The sequence below is a fragment of the Typopeltis vanoorti genome, chromosome 20 (genome assembly GCF_054136105.1).
Source record: "Typopeltis vanoorti isolate ZY-2024b chromosome 20, IOZ_Tvanoo_1.0, whole genome shotgun sequence".
NCBI lineage: Eukaryota > Metazoa > Arthropoda > Arachnida > Uropygi > Thelyphonidae > Typopeltis > Typopeltis vanoorti.
In genome coordinates, this window is record NC_143568.1 from 107,077,551 (window position 1) to 107,091,330 (window position 13,780).

The following is a 13,780-nucleotide window of genomic DNA, read 5'->3' on the forward strand; positions in this document are numbered from 1 at the left end:
TTGTGGCATTTATGGTATGTTGTTGCTATGAAGCCAAACACTGAATTCCATTCCTTTGTCAACTCGCAGTTGAAGAATTCTCTCGTGATATCCTGAACTTTGTTTATGGTTTCGTAATTTATGCAAAATTCCCATAATTTCAGTTTTTAACATTTCAGAAGTATTAGTTTGTTATATGTAACAAGAGACAGGGCAATGGTCGTCTTACAACCCCCACTGTGTAATAAATGTCAGGGAACAGGTATGGTTTGCCACACTGTATTGCTCCAAGCGTAGAATTGAATTACTGACCTAGGTCATGATTACGCACCTCTGTGATAACGTGTATGGTTACTATTCTAGTTTATTTTGTAAACATTTCTAATTCGAAAAAACAATAATCAAAACTGCAGAAAGTATGACATTGACTTTAGTTTCGTATTAGCAAGTTTAGCAGGCATTTGATTGTGGCAGTTTGTTTAATTTTTTTCGTTTGGAGACGAAATGCTTCAACGATGAGGTAAGTACGTTTGCTTCATTGTCATGTATATATATATATATTTTTAATCAAAACAAAATTTTAGTTGTTAGTTTACGTGAATACATTAAAAAACAAAACTGATTGACTTAGCTGCTTTTATCGTACAAACCGTTAGCAATATATTATGAAAGCATAGAAATGAACTGCGTATACAATTTAGTTGAATTTTTATTTACGAAAAAGTTGTCTGAGACTAGTATTCGTAATTGACATTCTCGATCTTTTCCAATAAAGTGAAACATTGAACACGGAAATGCGAGAATGAATATTTAACTCTAAAACTTTATGCAAACAGTTCTCTGAAAATACTCGTAAGAAACTTAGTTAACTTTAGCTCTCTCTCTGTATATATAAATCTTAATACAAAGTAAGGCAATTAATTGGCTTAAATAAGCTTGGATTTATGCTAGGTTTCACTTATATGAGCGACAAGCTTAATCCCAAAGGAAATATAAGACCTGTGCTACAGAAGAATTTAGCTGTGCTAAGCTAACTTGGGTGGACTGAGGTTTGATTTTATTTTATGTATTTTATATTTTTAAGTTATTATTATTTTTTAATGATTAGAAAATCCTTTTCTTGAGACCAAACATGGAACTTTTTCAAATCGCTTCAAACCTTCAATAAGCGAGATGGTGGTTTCACACCGGGAGATAAAATATTCACAAACATCCATTGTCACAGTGGGGTTCTTACCACATATTGGTTGGAGAGTGGTATCCTCTTGCAACTAAGCCAGCCGAGTGGATATCGTACGTATAAATAATCCGAGAACCCAAGCGTGGTATTTTTCCAAGCCAATTTTTGCTTCCAGTAAGCAGGTTGGTGGTGTCACACCACAGAAGACCTTCATAAACATCCATGATCACACTGCAGTTGGAATCTATACCGTTGTTGTTGGAAAGGGAAGATGTTGTCGGGTAGGTTAACAAAATGGTCGGCAGTGAAAAAGGAAACGACTTGCTCTTATTATGGAGAAAAACTTAGGTTTCCATTCTTCTTTTCTCCGAATATCTGGGGATAAAACCCCGAGTTTTATCCTCCAAAACAAATAAATAATCAAAAAACACATGCATTTTATATACACATACTATACTGAATACTAAGTGGTCTATAGAACTGCAGGTGTATATTATGCGTATTGTGTATGAGTCATCTTCGGTTTTGGCATTGTTTTTGTCAAGTTAGTGCTGATTGTGTATTACATAGCATGTTACCTTCAGAAGAGCAAAAGTGTGTCAATTAGATGCTATGTAGCGATAATTCAATGTTGTATATCCAGGAGCCACATTCATGTTCCTACAAGATGGCCGGAAGAAAGATTAAAAGAAGTCAAAAGCAGAACATTATGGTTGATGGGGGCAGGTGGGAACAGGAAAAAAAATAAATAAATAAAAAAGTAGGCATTGCCTCCACTTATGGAGGCGAGAAAGACTCACTGGACAAATGTTTTTTTTTTTTTTCCACAGCATTCGTATAAATATATCAACCAATGATTTTTGAATAAGAAAAACATGACGTCACAAAATGCATTGATTTTCCTACTGGAGAATCCAACTTGCAGACCGCCATTGCTGTACGGTCCAGAAACCAAACAACAGTTGCGCGCTGAAGATAGAAACGTCCAAAAACGAAACAAAGAACGCCAAACGAATGTGCAAGAAAACAAAATCCCTCTTGGTCTTTCTTTTTCTTCTTAATCAGAAATGTTCCGCAATACTTTCCAATTGAAGTAACAGTGAGTCAGCAACATCAATCACCCACCAATTCCCCAGACATGGCACCCGCCAACTCCTTCCCTTTACGGTTGGAAAAACATAAAGGTCAGTTTGAACCACACATTCATTTAAAGAATATTCATTTGAATGCGACAGATGTATTCCCCCCCCCCCCCCTAAAAAAAAGAAAACTCATCCCGTGGGAATTACCGCAACCATCAGGATTAGTAGATTCACCGCTGGATCGCAATAGTCTACCTCTTGAGTAACCTCTTTCAGTCTGAATGAGAAAGAGTAAAGATAGAAGGATAGGAAAGAAAATCTAGTGATGTATAATTGATATAGGTTATATAAGAAAAAAAATACTAAGAAGGACTTATGCCTCTGAAACAAGAGTAGGAATAATTAACATCAAATAGTTGAACACGCTATTGCAGACATGAAAATTCTTAAGACAACTGTGGGAAAAGCAGAACCCGATAAGATGTCTAACATGTCTTTATGCCGGTCTCATGTTTTAGCTAATGACGTCATGATTTTATTTCCTAGGATCTTCATTTTCCCATTGATATTGTGGAGTCTAATTTCGCTCGGAACGGCGTCTCCAGCTAACCAACCAAGTTCGAGGTCGATATGGAAAAGCATATTTCGACAAGGGACGCTTTTCTCTATGAAGCACCAGCACAACACAGAAAGGAATCATTCGCTTTCCACTGTAATATCTGGTAAGTTATTTAAGAGATTATATCTGTTCATTTTCCTCTACAGGTCATTTGTTTTTCCGTCGTAAAAATTTCAATATTGCTGTCCTTCAACCTAAACATTTTCTTCTTTCTGTCAATTAGAAGTTGATGAATCCCAGTCGCCATCTAGATTTCTTTCCATGCTTCATTCTCCATCAAGAACAGTAGAGGAAGTTCAAGACGTATCCCGTGCCATCTTAGAGATCACAAAATCTCTGATTGGGTAAGTTTCGTAATTGGAAACGAAGTATCAATTTAAGCAACCTTTTATTTACTGGAAATTCTTTTTAATACATTACAAATAAAGTAGAAAACTCGCATCAGCATTTGTAAGCAAGCAAAAGTTAGCTTTTGCTTGCTTACAAATGCTGTTTAAAAAATAATAAATTTATAAAGCTAACACGGACCTTGGTAGCAGATCTATGCTTCTGCTTTCAAAACATCATTTTGGAGAAAGAATTTAATTTCTTTTCATATGTGGGTGGCAACCACAAATATCTCTGTTGATACATATAAATCGCGTTTTCCATCATTGCATTAAGGTACATCTGATAATTTTTTCCTTTCTCTGTAAGCTGACGGCTAAATATAATTTTTTAAAAAATATTAATCAAGAAAATCGACATTAGTACCAACACCATTTGACAATAATATATTGCTTTAGGGTTAGGGATCGGCAGATGGCAGCAGGTGTCTGCCGTTCTCTCTTAACTAGATGCAGCTTAAAATCATTGATAGTTTAGGCCAGCTATCTCTAATTGTTTAAGATTATCTAAGAGATCGACTTCCCCTGTCTCCAAATATTAGATATGGATGAAACGTCCTTGCTTACTCCCTTTGGAGAATAAAAGGCATTAGCAGATTTATTTATTTATTTATAATACTGTACTTATGAAAACAGATGTAGCTCAGTGAAGTGGCGTGTGCCGTCCAGGGCGTTACATTGACCGAAGAGAGTGCGCCGTAAGTTCAATTATAGTCACCGACTAGAGAAACTTTTACTAAGCCTTATTTCGACCGGTTCCCAAGGTGGAGATTGATCTTCTCCTTCAGTCTCCAAAAGTTAGATAGGTTTAAAATGCACTCGCCTACTCTCTATAGGGAATAAAAGGCGTTAGCTAATTTCTTTTATGAAAACAGATGCCACTAGAGATTTGTTGTGAAGGCAAATACCACAAACTCCCCCCCCCCTTACCACCACCATCAATTTGGTGCATTATCGAGTGTAAACGACACTTACGTAGCATTCATTTGTGTTTTGTAGTTTAGATTTTAACTCTCTTACAAATCGAAGATGTTTTAAAGCTACAAAATCCGGGAAACTCACCCGATATTTTCTATTCTGTTTCCTTAAAAAAATTATGCTCGCAACCTATTAAACCGCATTCGTCACCTATCAGTGGGTCGAAACCGAAAAACTCTGGGTTTGATAATCGGTTTCCCTGCTATAGAAATCAAGCATCGTATATTTTAAGTCACTCAGGCCTCCAGCAAGTAAAGTGGTTGTGTCACATCTGCCGAAAATATTCTACCACCTGAATTTCACATAATTTTCTATAGATATCAGCCTCTATATACGAATAGCCAAGTCGTGAAGATACTTCACACATACGCTTTGTTTGCTTACACTTGGTAAAGGATGAAACCAAGAATATAGTTTCTTGGTAAGTTTAATTTAATCTTCTAGGCCTGTGTAGCTCAGTGGAAGTGGCGCTTGCGTCCTCTGCGCTTGGCCGCTTGAAGATAGACCTAGGTTCTAGTCTAGTCGCTGACTTGAGGAACTTTTTCCAAGCCTTTCTTCGACCGGTTCCCGAGTTAGTCGATCTCTGGCACGGGCAAGCGGGTTTTTCCTCCCGGAAACTCGGGTTTTTCGTCCCGTAAACTCAAGAAAATCGACCGTAGTACCCACATTATTTCAGACAGTGACATATTTTGTTAGGGTTAGGTACCAAGAGATGGCAGCACTGTTTGCCAGCCTCTTCATCAGTGGCTGCTATAATTAATGATAGACATGGGCCAGCTATCTCTGATTGGCTACCGGTGGAGATTGAACTGCCCACTCATTCTCCAAAAGCTAGATAGAGTATAAAGGCCTCGCCTACTCCCCTATACGGGAATAAAAGGCGTTAGTTGATTTTTTCGATACTGATATTGAAATTTATAGGAATGGTTATCAATATATTGATATATATATATATATATATATATATATATATATATATATATATATATATATATATATATATATATATATATATATATATATATATATATATAGGATCTTCTAGAATGTTACGCCTAAAAGAGGTCCACCTTCGTCCTGATAAAAAAAAAGAGTTAGATTGTGGTTTTTGGGACATTAATTCATTACTAATGAGACCAAAAAAGCCTAGAATTGCACAATTCGTTCCAACAAATATCTCAAACATTATTTGAAAGATATCTTTAAGGTGAAAAGTCGTAAAAGGGTTTTTTAAGAGCAACTATGAAATTATTAAAAGTTTCAGTTTTCTGCGATAGCATTTACTTGAATTTTTTAAATAGTCGTTCCAGGTTACCAGTAATCCGATCGGGTCTTATCTCCCGATTGCTTGGAGACAAAGGCGTCACAAAGATTAAACTGCAGACTTTAGGATTAAAAGATGTCACTTCAATACTAAAAGAATATGGAATTCATTTGCCTTCTGTACCTAAGGAAAAACAGCTTTTCAATATTTCTACGAAGTACAGACCCATTGATGGATCCTTCAATAATATACAGAATCCGTGTTGGGGTCAAGCAAATGTGCCTTATGTTCGTTGGCTTCCTCCTCATTACCAAAATGGTAAGGCATTTTATTTATTTAAAGTTAATACTTTAAATTTTGTTCGCTGAAATTTGTAATTTTGAGCATGAACATAGTTAATTGGGATCGCGTTTAAAATTTGAACGATATTCGGCTACACTTCCCAAAGCAAATAAATTAAATATGCGAAGAAAATAGTAAATTTATTAAAATAAATTTTAGTACATTTACTAAAATCATGCTCTTAAAAATTAGATAAAATGATTGTAGAGTAGGAAAAATGGTAACACACACACACACACACACTAGTGGCATATTTAAGGAATTTTGTCCCATCCCATCTTTCCTCAAAGTTGAATAAGGGAATGCATATGTTATACTATCAGCGACTCGGTCTTCTAATGGTCTTTGTTCTGCTTATCTGGTATTAGAAGCTATCACGAGTCTATGCAAGCACCCAACTGAGAAAAGTATTTCTCTGCTTGTTTTTTCCCGGCCATTCTAGGGTTAGTCTATTTGGTGCAGACAAATATATATATATATATATAAATCCAGAAGAAAAAATTCTGATTTTTACTCTCGCAACTCAGTAGAATAACACACACATACTCGTTATATTTTAATGTCTGCTACGTATTACGAATCCTATCGACTGCGCCAATTTGTTATTTTTTTTTAATGTGGAGCTTGATCTTCCGTCATGTATGTTATTCCTCACCTATATCCCAAATATTAAACACAGTCGTGAAGTAAAATAACAATATATTTAACAGAATGAAGCTCAATTATAAAAAATTAAAATATTTACTTTTATATATTTATATACGATAAATGATACATACGAGGAATGGCCATTTCTAGAATTATAAATGCGCTCAATAGTACTCTCTCACGCACTCAATTCAATATTGAGACAATACGAAATATTTCTACAAAAATAAACTGAATATAGCATTTAGCTAAAAGTTCCGTAGTTGGCTTGGCTATATGGAAACTTCCTTTGTAGCACTTATTTTGTTTTTGTCTGTTCATTCACTGTACATTATCTCTCAAATTCCTTAGAATACAAAATTAAAAGGCCTCACTTAATTAATATGTTTGCATATACCTCCTTTTAAACAAGTTTCTTTAATGCATTTTTCCCTCATTTTTGTAAAGTAGGTATGGCGATTTGAGCAGTTCCAAATGCATTTTCCAATATAAGAACTTTTACCGGAGAATTCCATGCTCATTGGAACATATATCACTTGTCTTTCATTAAGCTCAAAAATATTCTCATATACAAAAGTGGGATATATTATACTGTACCTCAATTATTAGCTTCACAGTTCTGTATCCTTGGAGAATAATTCAAGGTGCATATAAAACACATTTTCCGAGATTTTTTTGGCTCTTTACTTTCTAGCTTCCTGTTAGCAAACGACAGCTGTTCTATAAAAACAACTATCGCGCATGACCGTTACCGAGATTCTAAGCGAAACTCGAGTGACAACATGGCTGCCGTTGCTACAGCTCTCGCACTCTACGAGTATTTGAAATAGAAACACTACGATGAACAACATAAATTAATTTATAATATATATGCAACATTTCTGTGCTATTCCCTAAGAATTACAGTATACGGTAAGCAAGTTTACTTACTAATAACTACAATTAAATTATTTTATATCGCTACCGTCTTAGTGGCTGCTGAGATAATACTAAGCATATATTTGCAATACTAAATGACAAATCACATATATACCTTTACGTTATCTTATCGTATTAAATAAAACGTATTTCTCATTAAATCTCACTAAGCATATATAAAAACTGTGCGAGATTTATGTGAGATTTTTTCACCTACAAATAAAGTCGGCTATACACTATCCTAACCAGTGGCGCACTAAGGATTTAATCTTGGAAGGGGCCGATCAGTCAAGATTTAATCGGGGGGGGGGGAGTTGAGTAGACGATTTGATAATACACTGTGCATTGCATACGAGCTATGGCTGAGCATCTGCACTTGATCGCCAGTACATAATACCAGTTATATCCTCTGGCCCTGCTCGAGCAAACGAAGTAGCTCCCGAGCACTACTTCGTTCGCCTGGCGGTCACAGCGGCCAGGATTCAAGAGAACTATAGGGTATTCCCACCTTATGAGAAATAGAAGACAGGACACAACATAAATTAAAAAAAAAAAAAAAAAGAATTTTAATTAGGAAAAGATTTATCTAGTGTTTTTCCTTTTTCTTTCGGAGGGGGGCCAGGACCCCTTGGCTCCCTCCCTGAGTGCGCTAATGATCCTAACGGCCACAAGATGACAATTATTTCATTAAATTCCCTCTATCTATTTTGCCCTCTTGTACCTGATGTCTCTGTTTATACTTGAATTTCTGTAATGTTAATGTATGTACAGGGTGTCCCAAAATTCACGCAAGAAGTAATTTTGATAGAAAACAGGTTTTTAATTAAAAATTGTAATTTCTTATTGATTCATAAAGTATATACAGTATAGGGTTATTCATGGAATAGCATATCGGGTAAATGGCCTCCACGGCTTTGCTGGCACATACACACTCTTTGTCGAAATTTTCCATGACCGTTTTGCATAAATGTGGCTGAATTTCGTTGATACAGCGCTCAATTTCCTCCTTCAAGGCGTGGGTGGTCGTGGGCTTGTTTGCATAAACCTTAGACTTCAAAAAACCCCAAAGAAAAAAGTCCAACGGCGTTAAGTCACATGATGTGGCCGGCCAATTCTGATCACCAAAACGGGAAATTACACGACCAGGAAATGACTCATGCAGTAATGGAATTGTTTCTCGGGCTGTATGGCATGTGGCACCGTCTTGTTGAAACCACATGTCGTCCACATCCATATCTTGCAATTTAGGCACAAAAAAACTGGATTATCATGTCACGATAGCGAGCACCATTAACTGTTATTGCCTTACCAGCCGCATTTTCGAAGACGAATGGACCGATGATGCCTCCAGCCCAAAATCCGCACCAAACAGTGACACGTTGTGGATGCATTTGTTTCTCAACAATCACTCGTGGATTTTCTGAACCCCAAATGCGACAATTTTGTCGATTAACGAAGCCATCAAGATGAAAATGAGCCTCATCGCTGAAGATGATTTTGTTCGAAAAATCTGCTAAACCTTCATTATTTTTAAAATATTGCTCAACAATGAAAATGCGTTGTTCTTTCGTGTAGCGCTCCATTTTTAATAACCCTGAACTGTCAGCTGTAACGCTGTCTTTTTTTTTCTCGTTGGCAACACTTTACCGCACAAATGGCGCTAAATTTAAATCTTGCGTGAATTTTGGGACACCCTGTATTATATCGTGGATCACGGTATAGGATGGTTTTTGATCTTATTTGAGATTTCACTCTTATCTGTGATGATGCAAGAAATGTAACACTTTTTTTTAGGCAGAGAAATATTTTATTGTCTAAGTACTGCTTACGCATGGTTAACTAGCTAAGATATTTATTGCCTTGTTGTACTGTTGACATCAGTAATATACAGTATACTATACTCACTATACTAACACCGCATACGCAAGCAGAATCCATTGCGGTTGAAGAAATAAAGCTATTTATTTTTTATAAAGATAATTAAATAAGGGTAATAAAGTTCTGATTTGTACCTTTTTTTTTTGTTGTTCAGGAGTAGACAAACCTCGCCATAGGACTAGTGGAAGGCCTTTGCCCAATGTACGAAGGCTAACAACTTTTGTGTCAGGTGATCAGTTCGAGACAGCATCCACTCTGCTTCCAGCATACACGCATTTTGCTATGGCTTGGGGCCAGTTTTTGGCACACGACGTGGCACTCACACCCACTTACACGGAGAAACAACTAACATCGGAAGGAATTGTCCCTAGAGGTAAGGAAAAACATTAACTCTTTTTTTTATATTAAATAATGATTCTGAAATATAAACTTTATTATTATATTAATAGCATGTAAGAGACTATTATATTCTAAAAACGGGAATATATATATATATATATAATATATATATGTGTGTGTGTTAAAGATACCAATCAATTTTATAAACTTGGTTTTAATCCTTTTTCCCAAGTAAGCGAACAGACAAGTAAGCCAAGTTTACGCCTGAACTATGTTCAGGTCTGAGGCAACTCGTGGTAAAGGTGGAATAAGCTCTGATCCCTTTCCCTTGGTATCTCCCCTAATGCAAAGCACATCCCCTTGTGGAAATGTATGATGCTATACATTAAAGGAAAGGGCAACTACCCAGACCTGTTTCGACCTTTGTATAGGTGAAGCGAGCTCTAAAAATAAGACGATCCCGAAAGATCGCCCAACAGTAGTGTGTGTATATATATATATATATTTTAGAATATAAATATATATATATAATGGTATAATGGTAAATATATAATATAGTATATATTTATAATGGTTAGAGAAATGTGTTGACGATACCTGGAAAGAGTGATCCGAAATTATTCAAATTAAATTATTATTATTAGCTGATTCTGTGCTAAAAACGTTTTCCCATCCAAAGACAGAAGCGTTTTTAATGAAAATAATAAATCTCCAGCCTGTAGATGTCGCTGTATTCTTATCTGAAACAGAAAATTACAATGAAGTAACAGACGAGAAATGTGACGTTGTTAAGTAACACGTCACCTGTTTGAATGGCGAATTGACAGCAGAAAGTTGCAGCAGTGAATAACAAAAACTTGCATTATATGCTAGCATAAAAAATCCACATGTACAGAGAGTTCATAGGAACTAATTATGCTCATGCGAATAATGGAAATGAAATATTGAAAAATGTGTAAATCAGATTTTGATCATAAAATAAGTTGAAAGGATCTTAAAAATTGCAATAACAGCTAAGGATAAGAATAAGCCCCATAATGTTACTGGAAAGTGATTATCTATAGAAGAACTATTAGGACGATTAATGCTCGGGAAGGATGATGAGAAGCTAAGACAACAACTACGTAATATAAAAGCATTTAAAACATTTAATAGCTCTTGCAACTTTAAAAGTAAACTGAAAGATGATCTGATTAACGAGCAAAGTTAATCAGATTCTCAAAGAATCGGATTAACAGTTGTTTGATCTGCATCTTAAAAACAGACATCACAATCACAATGAGCAGAGAAATCGCTCAATGGACTTTTGCATCACGACAATGCACCCGCTCATTCCCCTCTCTCTGCAAAATTTCTTTAATAAAAAAAAAAAGGGAACCACCTTGTTCTGTGTCTTCCATACTTACAGACCTGACATCCCTGAGGCATTTTTCTCTCTGGAATTCAACTTGCACAGAAAATAATATTTCGTGATATTCCTGTCTGTTGAACAACAACAACAATACATAAAAAAATCATTCGATTTTAATGGCAAGTTAAAAATACAAAACCTGACAATCTTTCAACAAAGACTGGCACGTTTGACTCATTTTATCAAGTCTCAAGGGAATTATTTTGAAGGAATTGATTGGATTTGTTTATTATATGACAGTGGGATGCTGGAGCAAAATCTTTGAGTATCTTCTGTTGAGGTACCCATGCACTTTCTTATTTTGACTTCTTAATTACAGTCTATAATTCAGGTTCTTGATTTTTTTTTCTTCTTTCCTGAGATCAGAAAACATGTTTTCTGATTTTCTGAAAAATATGCCTAGAAAGAGCCTGAATCAGTGATATTCCTTTATCTCTGATTCAGACTCAGTCAGTTCACTGCATTTGGGCCACTTTGATAAGCCAATTATGCATGACAGTTCCTCTTATCTAATGGCTTTGGGATCTCAATCTGGTTTCTCAATTTACGAGGAGAAAATCTCAAGTGATTCTGGATAAAAAAATCCACTTGCGTATGAGATTGCTAACTCAGCTTCGATTAAAAAAAGAGAAAAAAAAACGTTTTATTCTGAGATGCTACGAAAATCAAACTCAGGTGTTTTTCAATAAGCAGTAACAACACATGACTTGTCGTCCATCTGACACACTCTACGGAGACATTATTTGAAAGGGAACAGCATGGAATAGCTGGAATTTCCAATATAGGAGATAATAAATAAATTTATATATAATCGTTGAGTCTCTGTAGCTCACTTGGTATAGACGAGCCCTTTTGTTGTAAAGACCCAAGTTCGAATCCCGTTTACGACGTGAGGAACCTTCATCAGGTCTTTTCAATCATCTTATCGGTCAGTTAGCCAATCTCATACGAAGGGGGGGGGTTTCTCCCAGAAACTCGGGTTTTTCGTCCCACAGAACAGGCAAACCGGCCTTGTGAACTCATAGTTGTACAGACATAAAATACTTATCCTGAAGGGATGAAACAGAGGAATGGTAAGCCAGTTGCATTGAATTGCCTAAAGCCCCTAATCAGGGAACCCATGGAAGGATGAGAAATTAATGGAGATATATAATCACTGCATTTCTAAGAAACGTTTAAAAGAAACATGATTTAAATAACTATTTGTGTAATTCTTACATGCTATTCATATCAGCAGTATATTTTCAAGGGAACTGTTCGCATGACCACGAAGTGAATTGGCAACGTCTAGCGATTGTGAATATGTCTTCATTTATTATGTTTTGTTTTCGTTCAGTGCCGAGATGCTGCGGATCTCCAAGTCGCCATCCTGAATGCCTTCCTATTATTGTGGACCACAGAGATCCATTCTTTCACGAGGGATACTGCATGGACTTTGTCAGATCGTCAGCTTTCTCCTTCAGCCCTTCAGGATGTACTCCTCCAAAATTAGGTAAGCATATCCCCCCCCTCTGGTTTTTAGAGAGAGAGAGAGAGAGAGAGAGAGAGAGAGAGAGAGAGAGAGAGAGAGAGAGAGTGTGTGTGTGTGTGTGTGTGTGTGTGTGTGTGTGTGTGTGTGTGTGTGTGTGTGTGTGTGTGTGTGTGTGTGTGTGTGTGTGTGTGTGTGTGTGTTCCACAACTGTACAATATGATGTGCAGGTACGATATCCAAAAATATATAACAACAAGTATGCATAACAGCGATTATTTTGATGCGCAAAATAAATATTGATATGTATATTTGCAAAGTAGGAATAGAAACAAAAAAAAAAAAATTCAAATAATTACTAATTCATTATCACATTATTTTTATGAGTCCCATCCACTGTGAGCCTGTACTTCATAAGATTAAGGATTCTTAAATATACTGTTTTAGAGACAAAACATCTTATCTCATCTTCCTTTTACCTATTTATTTAGTTTATAAAACTATTTTGAGAGTCCTCGCGGTTAGCCTAGTGGCTGTGCGCTTTACAACCATATGTCTGGGAAAGGAGTGTCCTATCTTTGATTCACGTCGAAGCTTATCCTGTGAACCGTTCGAAGTCCGATGATTAATAAACTCTCCAGACAAAACATGGAAGTTTTTTTTCAGAGGTACATATAAGCACGTTGCCAAAGTTATGCAAATAAAAATTATTCTAATATAACGAAATTATAATTAAAATTATTTTTATTTTTTAGAATTTATTCAGTTTATAAAACTATCTTGATTGTGCAGTGAATTCACACTTTGAAATATCTGCTTAAATTTTACCAGTAATTAGACCAATAATAAGCCTTAGCGCAAATGATAAAGCAGCTACTTATAAATGTAAACTGTGATGGAAATGAATTGTATAATCTTATAGGTGCTCCAAGAAATCAAGTGAATCAGGTAACTTCATTCATCGATGCGTCCATGGTGTACGGCTCTTCTGAAAAAGAAATGAGATCGATACGAGAGAAGGGAGGAAAAGGAGGTAAGTGGTTGACCGAAGTGTGATGACTATGTCAATGACGAACTGCTCACGGTATAGGAAAATATAAATTATTATTATTTAGTTTTTCCTGAAATGCCCTTGTAGTTTGCTTTCTATTTTCTATGCGACGATACTGAAATATTAACCTGTTATTCATAAGTATGCATACATTATGTCGCAAAAATAATTCGGACACGTTCATTTTTCTAGAAGACTGTCATACTGGTGACATGAGTGTAATCGTGTACAGTGATG